Source organism: Mauremys mutica, chromosome 22 (genome assembly GCF_020497125.1).
Source record: "Mauremys mutica isolate MM-2020 ecotype Southern chromosome 22, ASM2049712v1, whole genome shotgun sequence".
Taxonomy (NCBI): Eukaryota; Metazoa; Chordata; order Testudines; family Geoemydidae; genus Mauremys; species Mauremys mutica.
This window is the reverse complement of record NC_059093.1, coordinates 21,742,090-21,765,124: the sequence shown is the minus strand read 5'-3', so window position 1 is coordinate 21,765,124 and position 23,035 is coordinate 21,742,090. Positions and strand designations below refer to the sequence as shown.

The 23,035-nt window shown below is 55.6% G+C and overlaps 4 non-coding genes across 4 annotated transcripts; 3 read left to right on the top strand and 1 right to left on the bottom strand.

Moving 5' to 3' along the window:
• The first annotated feature begins 10,460 nt into the window (after positions 1–10,460).
• TRNAD-GUC lies at positions 10,461–10,532 on the top strand. Its single transcript has one exon. It is a non-coding gene; the product is annotated as a tRNA-Asp (tRNA).
• Positions 10,533–11,705: 1,173 nt separating this feature from the next.
• On the top strand, positions 11,706–11,777 carry TRNAD-GUC. Its single transcript has one exon. It is a non-coding gene; the product is annotated as a tRNA-Asp (tRNA).
• Positions 11,778–14,166: 2,389 nt separating this feature from the next.
• On the bottom strand, positions 14,167–14,240 carry TRNAI-AAU. Its single transcript has one exon. It is a non-coding gene; the product is annotated as a tRNA-Ile (tRNA).
• A 112-nt stretch (positions 14,241–14,352) lies between these two features.
• On the top strand, positions 14,353–14,425 carry TRNAA-UGC. The gene has a single exon. It is a non-coding gene; the product is annotated as a tRNA-Ala (tRNA).
• The last annotated feature ends 8,610 nt before the right edge of the window (positions 14,426–23,035 follow it).

The window sequence follows — 23,035 nt, the reverse complement described above, 5'->3', positions numbered from 1 at the left end:
AGGGACAAAACACTCAAATCCCGCCTGGTGCGGGGAGCCAGGTTTGCTCTTCAAATTCTGTCCTTGGTACATTTCCAGGCCTGGGAATGTCCCACAACAGCATTGAATGGGAAGCTGCCTGCAGAACAGTTACACTGCACAGAGCTCCTGTGGAGGAGGGGTGGGAATTAGTAACATTTTGAGGATCGTTTGGGAAATGAGCCTTTGCTGACAAGGTTTGTCTCTGTTCATATTTCACCTTCAGGTGTTCTGTTGAGGGATCTTTAGTATATTTTTGTGAGGTTAATAACTATCTCCTCAACTTTTTTTACTCAACTTAAAAATTGGTGTCACTTGATTTTTGCATCTCCCTGTGAAAATACAACTGACACGTGTGGCTTTCTACAGGGGGTCATGATGTTATATTTGGGGAATTCAGTCTCTGTACTTGTGGGGGGGGGGCTGCCTTTTTACAGCTGCCTCAGGGCCAGGCACAGGGCTGTTAGCTGCACCCACTGTCCTTGCCAGGGGCCCCTGCTGAACCCTGGGCGGCTGCACTGCAGTGCTGGGGTGACTCTGCAGGTGGAGAAGCTGCTGTGGAGCAGGTGCAGGAAGGAGACGGGGTCACTATTCACATTCTGACCTGCACAATTTTCCAAATTTGGGAATGTCCGAGAACAATTCTAAGGGGAAGGTGAATGCAGAGCAGTGACACTGGAGATGCCCAGACCTCCAATGGGGGCGGCGTGGAAATTAATAATGGGAAGATCATTTGTGAAATTAGTCGTCACTGACAAGCTTTGTCTCTGTTCCTATTTCACGCTGTGGTGTTAGTTAGAGGAATCAGTGCAGATTTTTACCATATTAATTAAACACTTAATTTTATTTAACCAAGCCAAAAACTTGGTGTCACTTATTTTTTCTCTGGCCTAGCAAGAATGAATTGAATTTCGTGATTTTCTGGAAAGTGCAGAGAGATTGAATGTGGGGAATTCAGTCTCTGTGTTTGTGAGCTGATGTTTTCCTCTCACAGGTCAGTACCTGCATTGAAATACCAAGAGGGATCTAAGGGCTGGTGTACGCTGGGCACTGAACTGGCAGAGTGACATCTCTCAGGGTGTGAACCCCCCCCCCCCAAACCCATAGAGTTAAGGTGACCTAAGCCCGGGTTAGTTAGTGCTAAAGAAAAGGAAGAATTGTTCTGTCCATGTAGCTATTACAGAGATGGGAAAACCCCTCCAGTCACTGTCTACTCCAAAGTGCTATAGCAGTGCCACAGCAGCGTTTTAAGTGTAGACAGAGTGAAATTAGATTTATCTCCAGTTTGCACTGTGGATGCTCAGGCACTAAGACTACAGTAATAATAACAACAGCGCAGTGCTTGCATAGCTAGCAGGATTTGAACCTGCACGGACAGACCCCAATGGATTTCTAGTCCGTTGCCTTAACCACTTGGCCACAACTACTCAATACACAGTTGTTTCATTACATGATGATTCTGTTCTCACTGAATTGTCACTTCAAATTGCTCAGACCAGCTTCCCCAGCACACTCATGACTGCGCATCAGTGTAAGTGTGTCCTGGGCTGAACAGCGAGAATTCCTGCCCATTTCCCTTCCAGCTGGAGCAGGATGAGAGTGTGTCTGTGTGAATGACATTGCTGTAGATTGTTGTTCATTCCCCACTCTGACAATTCAGACAGTCCCTTTCCTAGTCAAATCTCCAGCACATCATTCCAATAGCAGGCGGCAGGATTTCTCTGGGGCACTGAAATTTTTTCAGGGGGCTGGTGCATGAACTCAGCCTTGCATTACACCCTTGATGTTTCATGGACTAACAACAGCAGCAGAAAGAAAGAGCCGAGCCAATACCTCCCTGGCAGGGATGGAGGTGCCACGTCCCCTCTGTCTGACCGTCGCCATTGCAGGAGAGAAGGGTTCACTGGAATCGAATGCCCTGGCTCAGACCAGAGACACAGGAAGATTTTGCTTTTCATGGATCTGTGCAAAGCAAATTTTGTCTTTGTGTGAAACTGAGGTCGGAAATTAAACGTCCACATGGTGGCCCAATGCTCTAGGGAATGTGGGTGAAGGACTCGGGCTGAGAAATGATTTAACAGGGGGTTGTTTCAATTTATTGCCCTGATTAAAATCTAAGGCTAAAAGGCAGCCACTGTTGTTAGTACTTGTACCTGTGTAGGGACACCCCAGTGGGTGTCAAGTCCATTGTCTTCACCAGGGGCAGTCGATTATTTTAGCAAAGTACAAATTTCTTGGTCAAGGTCTAGACTCCAGAGAAAACAATACACTGCTGATAGGAAGAAGTACAAAAAAAGATTTTGCAGCCACCGTGGGCATAACTATGATGTGTCGTGTTTCACTCTTTATATCTGGCGCCACCTCCTTTCCCTTTAGCCTTGTAGTTGACCAAGGGCAAAGCTGAACATCTCCTCAGATACCAGGGAGTGTTTATGTCCATTCCTGCGAGCTACACAGGGGTTTGATGTTGCTGTTTCAGTCCTCTGGCTCTGCCGGGATAAGGAACAATTCAGGCTGTCACTGAACTGAAGGAGGAAGATCAGTTTTTGACAGGGAGAGGGACGCCTCCTCTTAAAGGTGTTTGTCTGGCTGGCAGTCCTGGTTCCCAGGTCTCACCCGTGGGGCTCCAGCAGTTTTGGGACCAGGTCACTCCCTTGGCCCCACCTGCCGCCCCCAGGCGTTCCCCCCCAGGGACCCCAGCAGTGCAGTGGAGCTGAGCAGCATCTGCCTGCTTGCTCCAGTGGCTGCCGGCCCCTCCCCATGGCAGGGCAGGGTGGGTCTGTGCCTCCGCACGCTGCCTCTGCCTGATCACCCCTGTGGCCAATGGGACGCTGTGGGGGTGATGCCTGGGGGCAGCAGCACACGGAGGCCCCCCAGCCCGCCCCGCCTTGGAGCCCCAGGTAAGCGCCACACTCCTGACTCCCTCCCAGAGCCTGCACCCCCCTCCAGACACGCCTGCCCCCAACTCCCTCCCACAGCCTGTGCCCTCTCCCTCCACACACCCCCTCCCACCTGCCCCAATCTCCCGCCCAGAGCCTGCACCCCCACCCATCCTCCGGTTACCCCCCCCCCTGCCCCAGCCCAGAGCCTGCACCCAGCACCCAAACTCCCAGAGCCATAACAAGGAATTTTTGTGCCCGAGGCAAGGGCCGGCTCCAGGCTCTTTGGCGGCAGGTCCCTGAGTCCCTGTTGGAGGGAAGGACCTGCCGCCCAATTGCCGCCGCTGCTTCATTCATCCTTCGGCGGCAATTGGGCAGCGGGTCCCTGAGTCCCTCTCGGAGAGAAGGACCCACTGCCGAATTGCTGCCGAAGAAACGGCAGCAATAGAGCTGCTGATGAAGTGCCGCTGATCGGGGTAGAGCTGCGCCCCTCCACTTTGCGCACCCGAGGCAAGTGCCTCACTCGCCTCGCCCATGTTACGGTGCTGCAAACTCCATCCCAGAGCCTGCCCCCCAGAACCCCTCCCCCACCCAAACTCCCTCCCAGAGACCAGCCTCTCACCCCTCCTGCACCCAAACTCCCCCCAGAGCCTGCACCCCTCCTGCATCCCAAACCCCAGCCCAGGGCCTGCACCCCAGACCTCCTCCCCCGACCCAAACTCCCTTCCAGAGACCAGCCTCTCACCCCTTCTGCACCCAAACTCCCCCCAGAGCCTGCACTCCAGAACCCCTCCCCCACACAAACTCCCTCCCAGAGACCAGCCTCTCACCCCTTCTGCACCCAAACTCCCCCCAGAGCCTGCACCCCAATCCCCAGCCCAGGGCCTGCACCCTAGACCTCCTCCCCCTATACAAACTCCCTCCCAGAGCCTTAGGCAGGTGGAGGGTGGAGTTTTGGGGGGGCGGGTTCTGGGCAGTATGAGTGACATTATTGGCCCACTGGGAGGACTGGAGGACTGGCACCGGCCCTAAGGTAAATTGAGGTTGAGACCCTGCTTTAAGGGATTGGAGCAATGCTGGAGAGACTGACGGGCAGGGAGCTGGGGAGCTGTGTGTGCCCCAAGGAGAGTTGTTGTTGTGCTCTGGTGACACAGAGCGGGGGTGGGGAGTTTGTAAGCTGTGGTGTTTGTATAGAAGAGAGAAAGTTTACTAACCCCCAGGTTAAAAACTGTTCCTGCTCTGGGCTATCCAGGGCACTCTCTGTTGTGAGTGTAGGTCAGTGGGTGACTGTTTCCTTCTAGGATAATAGGTTCCTAGTTCCAATCCAAGTGATTCCCTTTAAAAACTTTTTCAAATGAAAATCGATTTCCAGACCCATCTCCAGTATGTTCAGGAGTTCGCTGAAGGCAGGGATGGGGCGGGGGGCTGAAATGAATTTAAACTCTCAGCATTTTCCTGTGCAAATGAATAAAGACCTAGCAGAGCTGTCCAGCAGCTGAAATCAGTTCCAGTCCTCGGCGTCTCTAACAGGGACACTCAGTAGCTGAGGCATGTGGGACACCTCTGTGGTGAGGACAGGTGAAAAAATGCTGGATTCAATGAAAGCTGAGCCCATAGGAGGGGAAGGTGAACGGCAGCACCACACAGGGTCATAACACTCAGAGACGGGGCTTCACTGTCACTGCCCCTGTGTTTTCCATTATTTCTATCCTAAGGAACACACCCTCCCCCTCCCCCCCCACACTGTCACACACAACCTTCTCCCCTTGAGCCCCATCCCACCCCTACCCCTCTCCCCCACACACGCCATGGGACACAGCCTCTCGGTGACTCACCCAGATGGTGGCTTGTCTCTGCATCTCCCCAACAGGGGAGCAGAGAGCCGAAAGGGCCACAGGAGGCCAATGGAGCTAGGCAGGGATAGAAAAGACTTCCCTTCCCTTCCCAAGAGTCCCGTTAATCTCACCCATGAGACATTCCAGCACCGGGTGGGCTCAAAGCACCAACCTTCCCCTCAGCAACGGAAGGGGGAACCAGCTCTATCACATAGAAGGAGGCTCCCCACCTCTGCTGCTGCCAGCCTGCAGCCTTTAATATGGATTTGTTTTAGCTAATGCAACCCCCACCTCCACTAATCCATCCATGAAACATGGAGACAAGCTCCTGAAAGCAGGGTCCAGGGGTGCAATGAGTTAGTGTCCAGTACTTACAGAGCAGTGCTGAGAAGAGTCATGCTGAGGTTGTGAGTTCAAACTTCATCTACAGCACTAGTTTCCTTTAAGCAAATGGCTTCTGCCAATCATTTTGCCCTGCAGAAAATACAGTTGCAGCTCAGAAGACACCGAGGTCCCCTTGCTTTACAGAGAGCAGGGCAGATTCCACAGATCTCCCAGGCTCTGCTCTCCACCAGCCGCCTGTGTCAGGAGGGGTCGAGCAGAGCCCAGAGCACTGCCCCCGACTCCCCCTCAGTCTTTGCTCCCCAAACCACCTGTGGGCTCACCCTCTTCGCTGTGAGACTCAAACCCTGCCTGGCTTTCTGTATGTTGGGGGTTTTTTGTTGTCTGTCATGTTGATGTGCATGTGGGTCCTGTGTGATTTTTGTGGATGCCATATAGTTTTGTGTGTGGGTGTATGACTTTTGCATGCAGATTGTTTTTTGCTATGTATTCTGGTATGTGGTTTTTGTGCTTTCCTGTTGTGGGCTTTTGCTGTATTTTTTGGTGTGGATTTGTTCTATGTTTTGTGTGGCTTTCCCTTGTGTGTCTATGGCTCTGTGTGCTGGGTGGGTTTGGTTTTTGTTTATGTCTGTGTGGGCCTGTGCAGTCTGTGATGGTCTCTTTCTCTCTGTTTGTATCTTCATGTGTAAATTCACTGGAACATTTCAAACTCTCCACAGCTTTGCCAATTTTCACCAGGAATTTTACTCATTAACAAATTCTCACTTGTTCCCTACCAGTTGGTGACCATCGCCCCAGGGGCCTGTCAGTCTCCAGGTCCTGATTTCCCATTGGCCCTTCCCCCTTCTATTGGGACTGGGAACTAGCCAACCAAAAAACCCCACTCAGTTTTAGTAAAGGGCCAACAGTCCCCTTACACAAGTTGGGCCTGTGAGGGAGGGAGAGCTCAGTGGTTTGAGTATTGGCCTGCTAAACCCAGGTGTGTGAGCTCAGTCCTTGAGGGGGCCATGTAGGGATCTAGGATAACAATCTGTCTGTGGATTGGCCCTGCTTTGAGTAGGGGGTTGGACAAGATACCTCCTGAGGTTTCTTTCAACCCTGGTATTCTATGATAGGGTCACCAATGTTCAGAGAAACTAGCACAGGCTGGTCCCATGGTGTAATGGTTGGCATGCTGAAATCTGAGTTCAAATCTCAGTGGGACCTTGTGGTAAATCCCTGGAGATCCAAGTGCTTTCCTATCTCCAGCTGTATAAGAATGAGTTGTTTACCTTGTGCTGAGTGACTCATACCCCCTGGAGCCAGGTCTTTGGTTGGAATGGGGTCTAGAAGTGGCTATGGTTTGACTGGGTGTTTGGGATTTTTGATGCCCACACGTTTGGCCCTTGTGCTTTCTACCACACTTTTTCTCTTGCCCACATGGCGCTTGAAGAAAGGGGTGTCAGGGTCAGGTTTCATAGTCAGGAAAAGGCAGGAGGGAGGAAGAGTCCCAGGCTGGAGCCCAGCACCTCTCCTCCTCTGGGCACCTAGGACAGAGGTGGCTGGTGCTGACAGCTCCAAGGGACGGCTTAAAAGCCACAGAGCAACCAAGGGCAGGGCAAGAGGAGGGGAGAACCATGCCTATGCGTGGCCAGCAGACAGCCACAGAGACACCCAGCCAGGCTGCTCCCTGGCATGCCGAACACCCACTGAAAACCACCCACAGCCAGCTGCTGCTGCTTTGTGGCCAACATCAGAAGATGGTAGGAAAGCAGGGCCAGCCCCCCTGGTGGGGCCTCTGACCGTTCCCACTCAAGGTGCTCACTTTGGCAGAGGGGCAGGAGATTTTACCCCAAGAGGCTTTTCCCCAGCTGGCGAGAAGCAGAGAAACACCCAGGCTCCCAAGGTGCTATTTAGCAAGTACCGTCCAGCACAGGGACAGGTGCACACTTGGAAGAGGGAAACTGCTCCACACTCTAGCCCGGGCAGCTGCCCATTTTCTTTGGCAAGTCAGGAAGGGCAAAGGTGAGACTGGAAGCACCTGGGGCTCATGCCCCAGCCTTTGTGACACCCAACCCCCAACTCCTTCCCGGGGCTCTAGCTGAAGCCAGAGCATTGGCCTGAGCGGCCAAGAAGAGGTTCCAGCCCTGAAGGGAGCAGGACTTTCAGCACAAAGGTAAAACTACACCAACACAACCATGAAGAGACTTGAACCCTCAATCACCTGATCCAAAGTCAGACAACTTATCCATTAGGCCATGTGGTCACAGGAATAAAACCTTTCCAAGTACTTATTTGGAAAAGGCAGACACTGTGTTTCTCAGGTCCTCTACTGAATGGGGCCGAGACTCTCTGGGCACAAGAAGTCGAGTTCCCAGCGAGATGTGAGACAATTCTCTGGAGCCAGGTACAGGACTTTGGCAGGGAGGCTCAGGCATGAGGGATTGGGGTGCAGTGGACAGACCAGCTGTCTAGGTGCTTAGATTTGGTCTCACTGAGGAGAAGGAGGAATCCTGCTGACAGGCAGTGGCTGTGGAGAAAAAGTGGGATGTCCAGGCTGCTCCGGTCTCCTTCTTCCAGCTCATCTGGCTGAGCTGCTCCACCAGCCTGGATAAGTCCTCTGCATGCACAGCAAATAGCCCAAGAGCCATTTCTGCCCAACCTGTGCTGGGGGGTGAGCGTCTATCTTCCCTGTCCCATCCGCGCTAGAGCAGACCTCTAGATTGAGAGAGACAGTCAACAACTATTAAGGCTAAGATTATATAAATGGCGTCACAGAAACTGTGACTTTCAGAGATCTCAGTGACATTTTCCACCTCAGCCCTGGGGCAGCAAGACTGGAGCTGTCGGCCGGTGGGGGCCTCACAGCTATCAGCCACCAGTGTCGGAAGGGGCTCCCACAGGCCCATGCCACCACGGATGGACCCCACAGCTCCCAGCTGCTGTGAGTGGATCCCAGAGCTCCCAGCCACCACATGGGACAGGGGGACCCTGGAGCTCCCAGTGGGGTGACTGGGTTATAAAGTCCGGTCAGCGGTGCTGCGGGGCTCAGGCAGGCTGGTCCCTACGTGTCCTAGGGCACCGCACTGTGCCCTGGAAGTGGCCAGTAGGTCCCCCCTGCTGCGCCGCTGACCAGGAGCCACCTGAGGTAAGTCTGCACCCCAACCCCTTGCCCCAGCCCTGAACCCCCCGAAACCCAGAGCCCCCTCTTGCACCCCAGAGCCCTCACCCCTCTGCACTTCAACCTCCTGCCCCAGCCCAGAGCTTCCTCCCACACCTGGAACCCCTCATCCCTGTCCTCACCCCAGAGCCATCATCACATCCTGGACCCCAACCCCCTGTCTCAACTCATAGCCCCCTCCTGCACTGCGAATCCCTCAGCCCCACACTGCAGCCTCCTCCTCCACCCCAAACCCCTCATCTCCCCACAGCTCCCACAGGCAGACCCTGGAGCTCCCAGCAGCCATGGGTGGCCGGGGAGCCCCCACAGCCCCACCCCACTGCCTATGGACCCTGCAGCTCCTACAAGTGGACCCCAGAGCTCCCAGCCGCTGCGGATGGACCCAGGATTTCCCAACAGGCCTTGATGGCGGGAGGACCCTGCAGCCCCACGTCATTGCTCACAGACCCTGCAGCGCCGAAGCCCCTGGAGCTCCCGGCCGCCCCAGGCAGGAGAGGAGCCCCCAGCGCTCAGACACCGCAGGCAGAGCCCGGAGCTCCCAGTCACCGGGGGGGGGTGAGGAGAAGCCGCAGCCCCCGGCCATTGCAGGTGGCCCCATAGCTCCCAGCCGCCGCGGGCGGACACCAGAGCCCCCAGCTGCCATCGGGACCCCCCGGCCGCCCCGGGCAGGACCCGTCACCCCGCGACCGGCAGAAAACAGCTGCGCCCGGAAGCGCCTCGCGCCCTGTGACCCCCCCCGGCGCTGCGGCTTCTCGCCAGTCGGGAGGTGGCGCCGCTGCTGCGGTCTCGGTTCCTCCGCCCGGCAGCGGGACCCGCCCCGCGCGGCCTCGTGCCGCTTCTCGCGGGCGGCGCTGAGCTCTGAGCACACAAGGCCCTGGCGGCTCCGCCCCGCATCGCTGTAAGACAACGTCACCAATGGGAGCTGAGCCTGTCAGAAACGTCAGTTGGGGAGGGCCCAATGGGAGACCAGCTTTCAGAGACCCGCTCCACGCAAGGGCCAATGGGTGATTAGCTGTCAAAAAACACTAGGCAGGCTGGCACCAGCCAACCAGGAACCGCCCCTCATCTCAAGGATCCAGACAGCCCCGCCCCCACCTGTCCTACACCCCACGGCAGTAACCAGCACCAGGTGGCTCGTGTCACACCCCACAGCAACCCCCAAAGCAGAGTCTCAATTCCCCTCCCCCACCACTGCTCTTCATTAGATAACAAAAACCTCACCCAAACACCAAAAAAGAAAGGAAACACTTTCTGCTTCCTACAACCAAGCTTCTCCCGCAGCCCCTTCCCCATGTCTGGCCACACGCTCCCAGCTCAGGGTGACCACACACCCCGTCGGGGCAGGCTCTGCTCAGCCCGGCTCCCCACAGCCTGCACTAAACATGTGGGTCCCAACCCCAAAACTTACTCATATTTTACCCCAATGGCCCCAAACTGCCACTTTTAATATGCAAATAAGGTCCTGCCACACTCAGGCCACACCCGAGCTCTGCCGTGGAGCCACCCAGCAGAGAACCAGGTGATATTTAAATTAGCCAGGACGCCGCTCAGTCATTTCCCTCTGCTCCCAACAGGTGGCGCCGGAGAGCTCCGAGCTCGCTCAATTCCCTTTCTCGCGTCGGCTTCAGCCCCCGGGTTACAAACGCACCAACCGGGGAGCAGGAGTGTGGGGCTGCTCCAGGGTGACCAGATGTCCCATGTTTAAAGGGACAGGCAGGTCCGGGAGGACTTTTTCTTATATAGGAGCCTATTACCCCCCCACCCCTGTCCCGTTTTCCACAGTTTCTTCAAGGTCACACTATGAGGCTGCTCTGCGGGGACGGACTTGCACACTTGGGAGCCATCAGCCGGATCTGCATGCCTGAGGCGCTTGGGAAGCCAAAGGGGCCGTGGGTGAGTTTGTGATGAGGTGAGTGTGAAGTGTGGAAGGGGGAGGGTGGCAAGAGGAGGTTTTGAGAGGAAGAAAGGTGCTGCTGAGCTGGTAGGGGAGGGCAAGGTCCCAGGCGGGTGTTGTGTGAGGAGCGGTGTAGGCCCTGAAAGGCGTCCTGCTGGGCAAGGGCAGGTGAGGAGGGCCAGGGCTTTTCCCAGGGCTGTTGCTGCGGCCAAAGCCTTTGGGAAGCAGAAGAGGGCCAGGGGTGTTGTTGCCTGCTGGGGCCCATGCGACGGTGTAGGTGTACGCTGACCAAGGCTGGTCTGTGGGAGCTGGGTCCACTCACCATGCCCCTTTCCTCATTAGTATAGTGGTGAGTATCCCCGCCTGTCACGCGGGAGACCGGGGTTCGATTCCCCGATGGGGAGGGTGACCCCTTTTGAAGGGGGGACAAAGAAATCCCTGGCCTGCCCACCACATGCCTTGCATTCTCCTTCGACTGCCACTTCCCTTCACACCCCGCGCTGATGACTTTCACCTCCAGAGAGACAGTTACCTCGCAAGGAAACGCTCGCCCTAGCCAAAGCCTCCCCCGGGGCCTGCACGTGGGGGCACGTTTCAGAGCGGCAAAGGGAAATAGGCTGACCAGGGCCATGAGGACAATGGCCCAGACAAACGGGGAGGGACCTGGTCCAGGGGTGGAGGAAGACAGAAAAAGGGACAGGCATGGGTTTGGCTTCCTGTCTTTTTTCCTTTGCTCAGCATTTGACCTGTGACTGTAATGGGGAGACTTGAGAAAGACCTGTGGCCGCCGGCGAGGTAGGTGGCCGCCCCGAGAGCGCAGAGCTGAGCATTTTCTGCTGGGCTGCTGCCTGCTCGCCCAGCGCCTGGCCGTGATCGTCTAGTAGTTAGTACTCTGCGCCGTGACCGCAGCAACCTCGGTTTGAATCCGGGTCACGGCATTAATTTTTGGTGGGGAGGTGCTATCCTGCAGCACGCCTCGTGGCTCAGTCTGATGGCGTCCGTTTGCAAAGAGAGCCACCAGCCGGTCCTTAGTTTCTGCTTGGTAAAGGCAAGTCAGTGGGGTCCATCCGTCAGAAAAAGAGTCCCAGGACTTCTTGCTGGGCGCCAGGGTCCAAAAGCGGCACATTCCCTCCTGGAAAGGGCTGTGTTTCGAATGTCTGTCCAGTGCGCGTTGAAGGGAAGGATCTGCGTGCCAGGGAAGCTGCGTCCCGCCAGAGGCGCTTGAGAAGCCAAAGGGGCCGTGGGTGAGTTTGTGATGAGGTGAGTGTGAAGTGTGGAAGGGGGAGGGTGGCAAGAGGAGGTTTTGAGAGGAAAAAAGGTGCTGCTGAGCTGGTAGGTGAGGGCAAGGTCCCAGGTGGGTGTTGTGTGAGGAGCTGTGTAGGCCCGAAAAGGCGTCCTGCTGGGCAAGGGCAGGTGAGGAGGGCCAGGGCTTTTCCCAGGGCTGTTGCTGCGGCCAAAGGCTTTGGGAAGCAGAAGAGGGACAGGGGTGCTGTTGCCTGCTGGGGCCCATGCAACGGTGTAGGTGTACGCTGACCATAGCTGGTCTGTGGGAGCTGGGTCCACTCACCGTGCCCCTTTCCTCGTTAGTATAGTGGTGAGTATCCCCGCCTGTCACGCGGGAGACCGGGGTTCGATTCCCTGACGGGGAGGGTAACCCCTTTTCAAGGGGGGAACAAAGAAATCCCTGGCCTGCCCACCCCATGCCTTCCATTCTCCTTCTACGGCCACTTCCCTTCACACCCTGCACTGATGACTTTCATCTCCAGAGAGACAATTACCTCGCAAGGACATGCTGGCCCTAGCCAAAGCCTCTCCCTGGCCTTCCGCCCCCGGGCCCAGCTTCGGGGCCTGCACGTGTGGCACGTTTCAGAGCGGCAAAGGGAAATAGGCTGGCCAGGGGCATGAGGACAATGGCCCAGACAAACGGGGAGGGACCTGGTCCAGGGGTGGAGGAAGACAGAAAAAGGGACAGGCATGGGATTGGCTTCCTGTCTTTTTTCCTTTGCTCAGCATTTGACCTGTGACTGTAATGGGGAGACTTGAGAAAGACCTGTGGCCGCCGGCGAGGTAGGTGGCCGCCCCGAGAGGACAGAGCTGAGCATTTTCCAGGGTGCTGCTTCCTGTACCCCTAGTGCCTGGCCGTGATCGTATAGTGGTTAGTACTCTGCGCCGTGGCCGCAGCAACCTCGGTTCGAATCCGCGTCACGGCATTGCTTTTTGGTGGGGAGGGGCTATCCTGCAGCACGCCTCATGGTTTTTCCATCCTGGTGTTACAGAGATAGTGTACTTTCTTTCTTTCTTTTAATAAAATCCTTTTCTTTTTAGAACCTGATTAATTTCTTCCCTTGTTTGGATTTTCAGGGGAAGTGGAGGGGGAAAAGTGAATCCCTCTTTGTTTGATTCAAGGAGTTTGAATCAAGGTATCTTTCCCAACAACTAGGAGAGGGGGAAGAAGGTGGGGGAATGGTTTATTTCCCTTAGGGTTACGAGTCAAGGAGTTTGGATCTGTGTTCCCCAGGGAAGGTTTGGGGGAACAGGGCGTGTGCTAGACACTGGAACTTCTAGAGGGTGGCAGCTTTACCAGATCTAAACTAGGATTTAAGTTGAGAGGGGCCCATGCAGGTCCCCATCTTGTGGATGCTAAAGTTCGAAGTGGGGAATAAACATATGACGGGGCGATGCCCGCATTCTCCGAGCCTGTCGACTAAGGGCTCCTGATGAGCCTGGTGGACGGGAGAGTCGGCCATCTGACTTTTGGCCTTGCTGCCCGTAGCGGTCAGGCCGAAAAATCAAAAGCCATCCTCCCCAGGCCCACAGCCACCCAGGGGCTCTTCTGCACCATCTGGCCTCCACGAGTGCCGCACTCTGACCAGCTGAACCAGGCAAGCCACGGGAAACTTCTCAAGGTCTTCCCCTGGTGTGGGCTTGGATGCGAAAAGCACCTGGCCGTTCATCAGCTGTTGCAAGAAGTGTGCAGAGTAGGAGTAGCGATGGGGCTGTAGCTTTCCACAGCATCTCAATTTTGACAGCTTTCCATTCCCCTTTTCTGTGTAATGTCCCTCCCATGGGTTTCACTTGCGGAACTGTATGACTCTGGCAGGGTGGCCATTTAGAAATCTTTTCCTTGCTTTTCTTTTTCGCCTGGCCCCAGCGTTAGGACCGTTTGGGTGTTTCAGTGTGTGTGTTTTCCCATTTGGAGGCATTTGGAAGTTTGGAAGGGGAGCCGAAAGAGGAGTCTTTTTCACAAGCAAGTTGGCTTTCTGCACAGGTAGGGCCCTTGGCCGTAAAGCTTAGCTCCATCAGTGCATCTGCATGGGGTTCCTCCAGTGCCTCAAGAGCCCGTGCTAAACACTCGGTGTGGGGCGTTTGGCTTGCGCCAGTCAGAGTGCGGTGCCTGCGTCTTCCCAGGGCCGGCTCCCGTGAGGCGCGCATAACTTGGGAGGAAAGGGGTAGAAGAGAAAGCAAGTGAAGCTGACTTCGAGTGGTGGTGCCCCTGGGCGGAGTGGTCCTCCTGCTCCTTCCTGTCGGAGGGGTGGGCTTGGGGGGTCTGGCTGTGGGCGGTGGGAGGATGGTGTCCAGGGAAGTCCCAAAGGTCACCCTGCGCCGGCGGAGTGTGAAGCCTCTCCCCTAGGTTGGGGTGCCGAGTATTAAGCCTTCCTCTGTGGCTTGGGCTGGGGAGTGTGATCCGGCGTCGGGTACATTTGGGTGGAGCTGGCGGCCGGCAAGAATTCGGGCCATCAGGTCAACCCTCTGTGGACAATGGGGGCGAGCCGGCAGGCCTGCGATTTTGGCTTCGCGGGCGGGCAGCTCAAGCCTGGCCTCCTATGAGCCTGGAAGGCAGCCGGCCGGGCTCACCCGTCTCCAAGTTCCTTTCAGGCAGCAGGTGGAGCGAGGAGCCCAGGGAGGTATCAGGAGCTTCATCCTGCCCGGCGCCTGCGCCCAGCAGGGCTCTTGCCCGCTCCAGGCCCACCTGGTTGTGGCCTCTGCCACCCCTAGCAGTCAGCCAAAAGAGCAGAAGCCACCCTCTCCCTCCCGGAGTGGCCAGCATAGGGCTTGAACCCATGACCTTGGCGTTATTAGCACCACGCTCTAACCAACTGAGCTAGCCGGCCAATGGCAAGGCCGGTCTTGCCTGACCCTTTTGGAAGGAGTCACTGGCTGGCGTGGGGAACGATGTGGCCTCCGTTATCGAATGGATGGATCGAGACGCCACCTGCCAAGGTAGGGGAATTAGCTCAAGTGGTAGAGCGCTCGCTTTGCATGCGAGAGGCAGCGGGATCAATGCCCGCATTCTCCAGCGGCAAGGCAGCCCCAGGACCTTCTCTTGCCCTTCTTTTAGAAGCCATGGACAGTCAGCCGGCTCAGCTCCTCCAGTGGCCTCCATCCCTCTCCCCGCTTGGCTTCCCAGAAAGCCAGCCCTTGTGGAGCACAAAGCTCTTCCTCCCCGGCCCTTCTCCCCCTTGCGCTGACTGGGAGGCTGGAGACAGCTGGGGGAAGTTAGCTCAAATGGAAGAGAATGGGAGAAGTAGTCAGACCCATACACACATTCTCCAGCCTGCTCTGCTCTGCTTTGCTCTGCTGGGCTGGGCTCTAGTGGGGGACCTGCACCTTTCTTTCTGAGCTCTCACTGGAGCACAATCCCTTTCCTCCTCCCTCCCTGCTAGTCTACGCCAAGCTCATTGGCCGGGAGGGAGAGCCACTCAAATACAGAATTACTCACATCCCAGGGGTTCCTGAAGGGAATGAGGAGATGGGCGGGGTGGCACGCGATACCAGCTCAGCTGAGACCGTGAGACCTCGCAGCCTCCTGATCTCAGGCAGCATGGCAGCCGTGGAGCAGAGCAGAGCACGCAGACAGCTTGGAGACAGCCAAAGCGGGGAAGGGCTGCGTTGGTCTGGAAGAGGGAGTCGGTGGCTGTCTATCCTGGTGGAGGCAGGGTCGCTTTGCTGTATGCTGGGCCAGGGGCCAGGGAGTCTGCTAGAGTTGCTGAGCTGGGCCTGCTCCGGGCTTTGCTTGGGTTAGAGGAAAGTGGTGAAGATAGGAACGGCCCTCCTGGGTGAGACCGATGGTCCATCTAGGCCACTGTCACGTCTTCTGACAGTAACTGATGCCAGGCGCTTCAGAGGCAATGGCCAGAGCAGGCAATCGTCAAGTGATCTATCCCTGCGTTGTCTTCTGAAGTTTGGTGCTTGTTTCAGGGGCTAACTCTCACCCCAGACACACTCCAGGGAGGGAGCGTTGGTGTTTGTGCCGAGGAGCGTGGCTGGGACTCGGACCCCCTTCCCCAGCTCTGGGTAGCACGCCCCCCTCCCCCCCATTTCAGGCTGTGTTCTGCTTAAGGCCACAGAGCCCTTGCCTTTTTTTGCCCGGTGCCTGAGAGTCAGGCCAGCTGCAGGGAATTAGCTCAAGCGGCAGAGCGCTCGCTTTGCATGCGAGAGGTAGTGGGGGACGCTGCCCGCATTCTCCGAGCCTGTCGACTAAGGGCTCCTGATGAGCGTGGTGGAGGGGAGAGTCGGCCATCTGACTTTTGGCCTTGCTGCCCGTAGCGGTCAAGCCGAAAAATCAAAAGCCATCCTCCCCAGGCCCACAGCCACCCAGGGGCTCCTCTGCACCATCTTGCATGAGCCGGTGGAAGTGGAGCCTGGAACTGAGCTGAGGCGCTGAGGGTTATTTGCACTGTGCGCTTCACATGGAGGTGAAAACACGGGGCACAGATCTTTGAGTACAACCCTCATCCTGAGGAATGGTGGCGGGGGGGGGGCGGGCTGCATAAAGAGAGACCGGCTCTCCCTGGCAGGGCTGCAGTGGCTCTTCACAGGGGCAGTCCCACTGCCCAATTGGTACCAGAGTTTTGCCGGCCTCCTTTCGTGGGCTGACCTGGCTCCTCTCTCTTTAGGGAGACTGGTGACCCCAAACTTTCCAGAAACCATCATAGCGAGGCCAACCTGAGCACAGACACCTGCTCAGCACCCCGGGGTGCAGCCCTGAACCCTGGCAATCAGCTACGTCCAGCTGCCCACCCAACAAGTGTTACACGCAGGAGCCTTCGTGCCCCGTGTGTTGAGGTCCTTCCCAGCGCCAGCTTTAAACTCCGCTGATCAGTTCTAAGCTTTGGCCACACGGGGGCAGCCTGGAGCTCAGCCAACACCTCCCGTTGCTGGTTGCATTTCCCACTCCTCGTGGCAGGTTCACACCCCGCAGGCAGATCTCTGAATCGGAGCCGAACAGTTCCCCAAATCCAGTGCTTTAGCAGCAGCTTTGCTAGGAAAGCGCTGACGTCCCCAAGTAAAGTAAGAGCCAGAGCGCTGTGTCCAGGATCTTCTATTGGGCCCCTCACCGTGGTGTCTGTCAGGCGCAAGGAGAAACCAGGGAAATGTTTTCATGGCGTTTAAGGGCAGAAGGGGCCATTAGCTCAGCTAGTCTGAGCCCCGAATAACACAGAATTACACCATGACACGTATTGATCCCACAGACCTTAGACAGATCAAAGCGTTTCAGCCCTCAGGAAGGAGGCTAAACTGGGTGCCAGAGGCAGTGAACCAGGGCCCCCCAAGGCAATGGCAGGGAGCTGACGAGGTGAAATATGCCCCGATGATCCCAGCAGGCGACCCACCCCCATGCTGCAGAGGTGGGAGTCCCTGTTCCTCCTGCCCTTAAGAATCTCTGGTGGTAAGTGGGTCCCCCCAGTTCCCCAGATAAGAATCCTCCATGTGATTTCCCTGGCTTCACCTCCAAATAAGAACATTGTGTGGAGGGAGTGGGAGGAAGGTTGTCTGTCAGATCTGTAAAGGGGAATTGTGTCTCCCTGTCTGGCCCAGGCTCCTGGGAGGAAGTGATCTCAGTGTGTCTGGCTGTCTCCATTCCTCCCACCCATAAGAATCCCTGGTGTGTGGGTGCACCCTAGACCATTAAGGATCTCTGGGGGGTGGGTGTCTCTCTCCCCTAGTCAGGATCTCTGGGGCGTGCCTGTATAAAAAGAGACTTTGACTCACCCAGGCTGGGCTGCCATCATGGAACAGACCAGGTCCTTCTGTGGAGGGTTTACGTTCCTTCAAGGCCGTGATCTCAGTGTGTGTGGGTGTCCCTGTCCCTTCAACCCTTAACAATCCCCGGTGCGTGGGTGCGCCGGGCCCCATTACAATCCCCTCTGTCTTACTCCCCATGAGGGATCTGGTGGATGTCGGTGTTCCCCATGTTACTGGGGGTGTCTGGTGCCCCTGTCCCTCCTGGTTAATAGTGGAGTGTGTGGGTGACCCCCCGCCCGTTAAGGATCCGTGTTGTGTGGATGCCCCCGTTCTTCTCATTAAGAATGGTGCAACGGAGCATAAGGGTGTGTCCCCCACCCCATGAACTAGCTCCCATGTGTGGTTCCCCTGACCCCATCCAGGATCTGTGGTGTGTGGGTGTCGCTGTTTCTATTTTCAAGATCTGTGTTGCAGGGGGCGTCCCTCCCCCCAAGTCAGAATCCCCATCCTGTGGGTGCTCCCATCCCCCCAGCCAGGCTCTGCGGGGTAGGGGTGTCTATGCATCCGAAGAAGTGAGCTGCAGCTCACGAAAGCTCATGCTAAAATAAATTTGTTAGTCTTTAAGGTGCCACAAATACTCCTGTTCTTTTTGCGGATACAGACTAACACGGCTGCTACTCTGAAACCTGTAAAAAGAGACCGTGTCTCACTGTCTTGCCCAGGCTACGCTGCAGGGGCTATTCACAGGTGTGATCCCACTACTGATCAGCACAGGAGTTTTGACCTGCTCCGTTTCCGACCTGGGCCAGTTCACCCCTCTTTAGGCAACCTGGGGACCCCAAGCTTCCCTGGGATCACCATATTGATGCTGAACTTAATGCGGACACCTGATCAGCACAGCCCCTTACAGCCCAGAACTCCTGAGCTCAAGCAATCCGCCGGCCTCAGCCTCCCCAGGAGCTGGGATGACAGGCACCAGCCACAGAGCCCAGCTTGTTTTGTGGCCTGGCAGCTGGAGCTTTAAACTCTGCTTGTGAGCTCTGTGCCTTGGCCAGACGGGGACAGCCTGGGACTGGGAAATGCTCCTGCTTCCCCCGCCCCCGTCTCATGTCGAGCTGCAGGTGCCGCTGTCCTGCCAGGTAAGATCCCGGCTGTTTCGGTGCCCCCTTCCCCCACCCAGGTGTCCGGGTACCTCTGCCCCCCATACAGAATCCTGGCTGTGTGGGTGTCCGTCCCTCTGCAGAGGATCCCGGAGTGTGGATGCCCTTGTCCCCCCCAACAACATCCTGGGTGTGTGGGTGCCACTCTCCCCCCCAGTAGATCTCTGGTGGGTGGGTCCCCAGGGTGTGAGTGCTCCCATCCCCCGATACAGGCTGGGGGGGGGGGTATAACTGGCTCTCCCTGTCCTGCCCAGGAGGTGCTACAGCAGCTGTTCACAGGAGCAGCAACCCCACTGTCAACCTGCAGCTTTAACCTGCTCCAGGGGTGACCTGCTTCACCCTCCTGTGGGAGCCCAGGGACCCCGAACTGCCCAGAATCACCTGATTGATGCCGAGCTTAGCACAGACACCGGCTCAGCCTGGCAGGGTGCAGCCCTGAGCCCTGACAATCAGCTTCCCTCCGCCTCCTGCTGCACAGCGAGGGTCCCACGCGAGAGGCTTTGGGCCCAGTTTGTTCAGGAGCGTCCCAGGCTCCAGCTGTAAACTCTGCTGGTCAGTTCTGAACTTTGGCCACACGGGGGCGGCACTAACGGTCCCATCTAAACGCTGTTTGCGTTCGACCCTTCAGCTCGCAGATTGTAACCCGCGGGCAGATCTCTGAGTGCAGCCAAATCCCTCCCCAAACTGAACATTGAAGCAGCAGCGCCCATTGGAAAGATCAGGATTTTTGCCTTTAAATACAAGGGAAATGTCTCCAGCGAGAGACTGAAGAAGCTCAACTGATTTCATTGACTCCATAAATGTTCCTCTGTGTCCCCCTAGGAGTCATGCCCCACATTTTGGGAACCACTGAACCCTACTCGCTAATCAGGGGCTAGTGATGCCAAAGCCCAGGGAAAGGGAGAACAAGTGCGGGACCCCCAGCACTGGAGCCATGTGAAGGGGCTGCAGGAGAGGGGCAATGGCTGGTGGCCCAGGGAGTTAAGGGCAAAGGGGGCACAGGAGGGGGCAGGAGTTAGGGGTGAAGGAGGCGCAAGGGTTGGGAGTGCAGGAGCTAGTGGTAAAGGGGGAGTGGGGATCGTCCAGGGGCAATGGGGAAGTGCCAAAGTACAAGCTTTGCCCAGGGCACCATTTCCCCTAATGCTGGTCTGAGCAAACAATTGGAAATGACCCTTCAGTGAGACCAGAACCATAGTGTAGAAAAGCCCCTTTGTTAAGTGGTGGTGGCTGAGGGCTTAGGGAGATGGGTTAGAAAGCAACAGGCATTTGTCTGTGGAGGTTGGATTCTTGCCTGCTAGGCAAGGCTGGTGTGTGGTGTCTCCATGGCTGTACTTTCATTTTCTGATCTGCCACAGGGAGCCAAGTCTAGACATATTCAGAGGCTCTATGCCAGGGTTTCTCAAACTTCCTTTCACTATAACCCCTTTTTGCAAAAAAAACTTACTACATGACCCTAGAAAGACACACCAAGCCCCTCTACACTGAGCAGAGGCAGGGGAGACAAAGCCTGAGCCCTGCCCCAGTTAGGGGAGGGCAAAACCAGAGCTTGAGGGATTCAGCCCTGGGTGGTGGGGCTCAGACTTTTGGTTTCAGCTCCAGGCACCAACAAGTCTAATGGCAGCCCTGGTGACCCCATTAAAACAGGGTCACATCCCACTTTGGGGTCCTGACTCTCAGTTTGAGAACCACTGCTCTGTGCTGATGGGAAAGAGTTTTCCTGTGGGTGCAGTTAATCCACTTCCCAAGAGGTGGCAGCTATGTCAGTGGGAGAAGCTATATCGGTGGGTGCGCAAGCTGTGGTGTTTGCCACATTTAAGAAGTTTAATCAAACCCCATTTTTAAAACCACCTGTGGTCTGGGAATGGCAAAGGAGCTCGATGAATCTGGGTTTGTCCTTCAAAGTCCTGGACATCATGATTCTACACTCTTAGTGTCATGGGGCTATTGCTCAGTGGTAGAGTGCTTGACTGCAGTTCAAATAGTCCTCAGTTCAAACCCCAGTGTTCTCTTATAACCCTCTTTCTTTTTTTTAAAAAAAGGAAAACATTTTCATTTCCATTGTCCATTATGTTCAGGGGCTCCACTATACGCGGGGTGCTTGATATCAATGTAAACACTCAACATTTCACTGTCCAAATGCATAAAAACCTAGCAAAGCTGTCCATCAGCTAAAATCAGTTCCAATCCTCTAAGTGTCTAGTTTATGTTTTCATCAGTTAAACAAAGGTATCATATGAATGTACATTTGCAGATCCCTCTTCTCCAGGAGCTGTGCTGTGCAGAAGAACAAGAGCCACATCCAGCTGCAGTTCAGGAGTCTGATGACCAAAGAGCCACAAAGTGTTCTGAGGGCTGGAGAAAAATGCCTTCTAGTGAGCTATTGAACGAGCTCAACCTGTTTAGCTTATCAAAAGAAGATTGAAAGGTGACTTCATTGAAGTGTTGAAAGGCCTTAATGGAGAGAAAAGATTGGGTATTAAAGGGCTCTTGAATCTAGCAGAGAAAGGCATAACAAGACCCAGTAGCTGGAAGGTGAAAAAAGACAAATTCATATTACAAATAAGATGCAAATATTCAACAGTGAGGATGATTCACCACAAGAACAAGCTACCAAGGAAGGTGGTGGATTCACCATCTCCTGATGTCATTTAATGAAGACTAGATGCCTTTCTGGAATGTGTTTTCCCCAAAGGTAGCTATTGTGTCCTACAGGAGGCCTGTGATATGCAGGGGGTCAGATTAGATGCTCTAATGGCCTCTTCTGACCATAAAGGCGACTAATTTCTGAAAAACTGAGTGTAGCATTGGGAGCAGCAGCTGATGTTTTCCTGTCTAGCCGGCTTGCTGCCTAGAACGAATGCTCCTTGAGTGGGGTGATCCACAGGGAGTAGCTCAAACCTCCAAAGTGCTTGGGCAGGGGCAGGACATTAGCACAGCAAGGGAGGGGTGTGGCAGTGACATCACAAAGGCCTTTTGCAGGACCTCAGACTATTGGTCAAAGGTGGTGGGGAGGTGGTGACATCACAGAGAGATGCTGACATCAGGCAGGCAAGACAGGGGCGAGAGGCCAGGGAAACCTCAGAGACCCCTGTGGCTTTGCTTCAGCAAGTCTCCTCCTCGAGGTCTCTCTTTGAGGACTGAGAGAGTATTTGGGTTCACGTACGTGAGCGCCAGGAGGAACCTCTTTCGAGTTTTCTCCTTCCCTTTTCCTGATTTTACTAGAAAACAGCCGTCCCTGTTTAGAAGGTAAGAGCGTCCTCGAGGTTTGAAACCTGTTCAGTCTGATCCATCTGGTGACTGTTGAATTCTAGGCATGGAAAACACGAGCTTAAGGAGGCAGAATTTTATTCCGCACCTGGGATTTTGTCCCTTAGAATCACTGGGGACATTAGGGTTTGTCCTTTTTGTTTCACCTTTTCCTCCATCCAGCCATCCCTCTCCCTTTCTCTTTGTCTCTTGCTTCTTTTGTCCTTTCTCCTGTTCCCCTCCCAACACCAGGAGGCGGGTGTGTGTGTGTGTGTGTTGTGGGGGAGCAATGTGTTTTTCGCCGTGTAGCCAGCACCAGACCTTGCACCACCCCCAGCTCTGCCCCCTTCCTGCCACTGCGACCCCATCTCACCTCCTGACCCTGACTGGGCGCCCCCGGCCCCTCGTAGCAGGGGGCTGTGCAGGAGGGTCTCCTTGCAACCATGAGTGGGTGTCTGGTGGGTGCCGTCACCTCCGCCAGAGACCCCCTAAGAAACTCACTAGCTTCCTCCACATGTGGGGAGGGGCTCCTACTTTCTGACTTGGGTGGAGATTCCATGATGTCAGAGCCCGTGGAGGGAGGGGTTCAAATCACGAGTCTGGAGTGGCAGGGCAACCCCCTCCCCCAGTCAGATTCTGCTAGGGGGCTGGTCTGGGATCTGTAGGGACGGAGACACAGGAAAAAGCAGCCTCTACTATGGAACCCAGGAGTCCTGGCTCCCAGTCCCCCTGCTCTCACCTCTAGACCCCCCTCTGCTCCCAGAGCAAGAGATAGAACCTAGAGGTCTTGGCGCCCAGCTGCCTTCTTGCTCTGACCACTAGACCCCACTCCACTTTTAGGCTCGCTGCCTCTTCTATCCACCCAGCCCACCTGTCCATCCCTTTGCTGCAGGTTTCTGGGGTGTCACCCCTGCTCTGCGCTCCCCCAGTGCAGCCCAAGGCTTTTCCTCCCCCCAACCACACATCCTCTGCCCCCTCATGCTGGATCGTCTGCTTGGCCCATAGGAAACCTCGAGGAGGCTCTTACCTTCTAAACAGGGACGGCTGTTTTCTAGTAAAATCACTAAAAGGGAAGAAAACTCAAAAGAGGTTCCTCCTGGCGCTCACGTCTGTGAACCCGAATACTCTCTCTGTCCTCAAAGAGAGACCTGGAGAAGGAGACTTGCTGAAGCAAAGCCACAGGGGTCTCTGAGATTTCCCTGACCCCTCGCCCCTGTCCTGCCTGGCTGATGTCAGCATCTCTCTGAGGTCACCACCTCCCCACCACCTTTGACCAATAGTCTGAGGTCCTGCAAAAGGCCTTTGTGATGTCACTGCCACACCCCTCCCTTGCTGTGCTAATGTCCTGCCCCTGCCCAGGCACTTTGGAGGTTTGAGCTACTCCCTGTGGATCACCCCACTCAAGGAGCATTCGTTCTAGGAAGCAAGCCGGCTAGACAGGAAAACATCAGATGCTGCTCCCAATACTACACTCAATTTTTCAGAAATTAGTCAACTTTATGGCCAGAAGAGACCATTAGAGCATCTAATCTGAC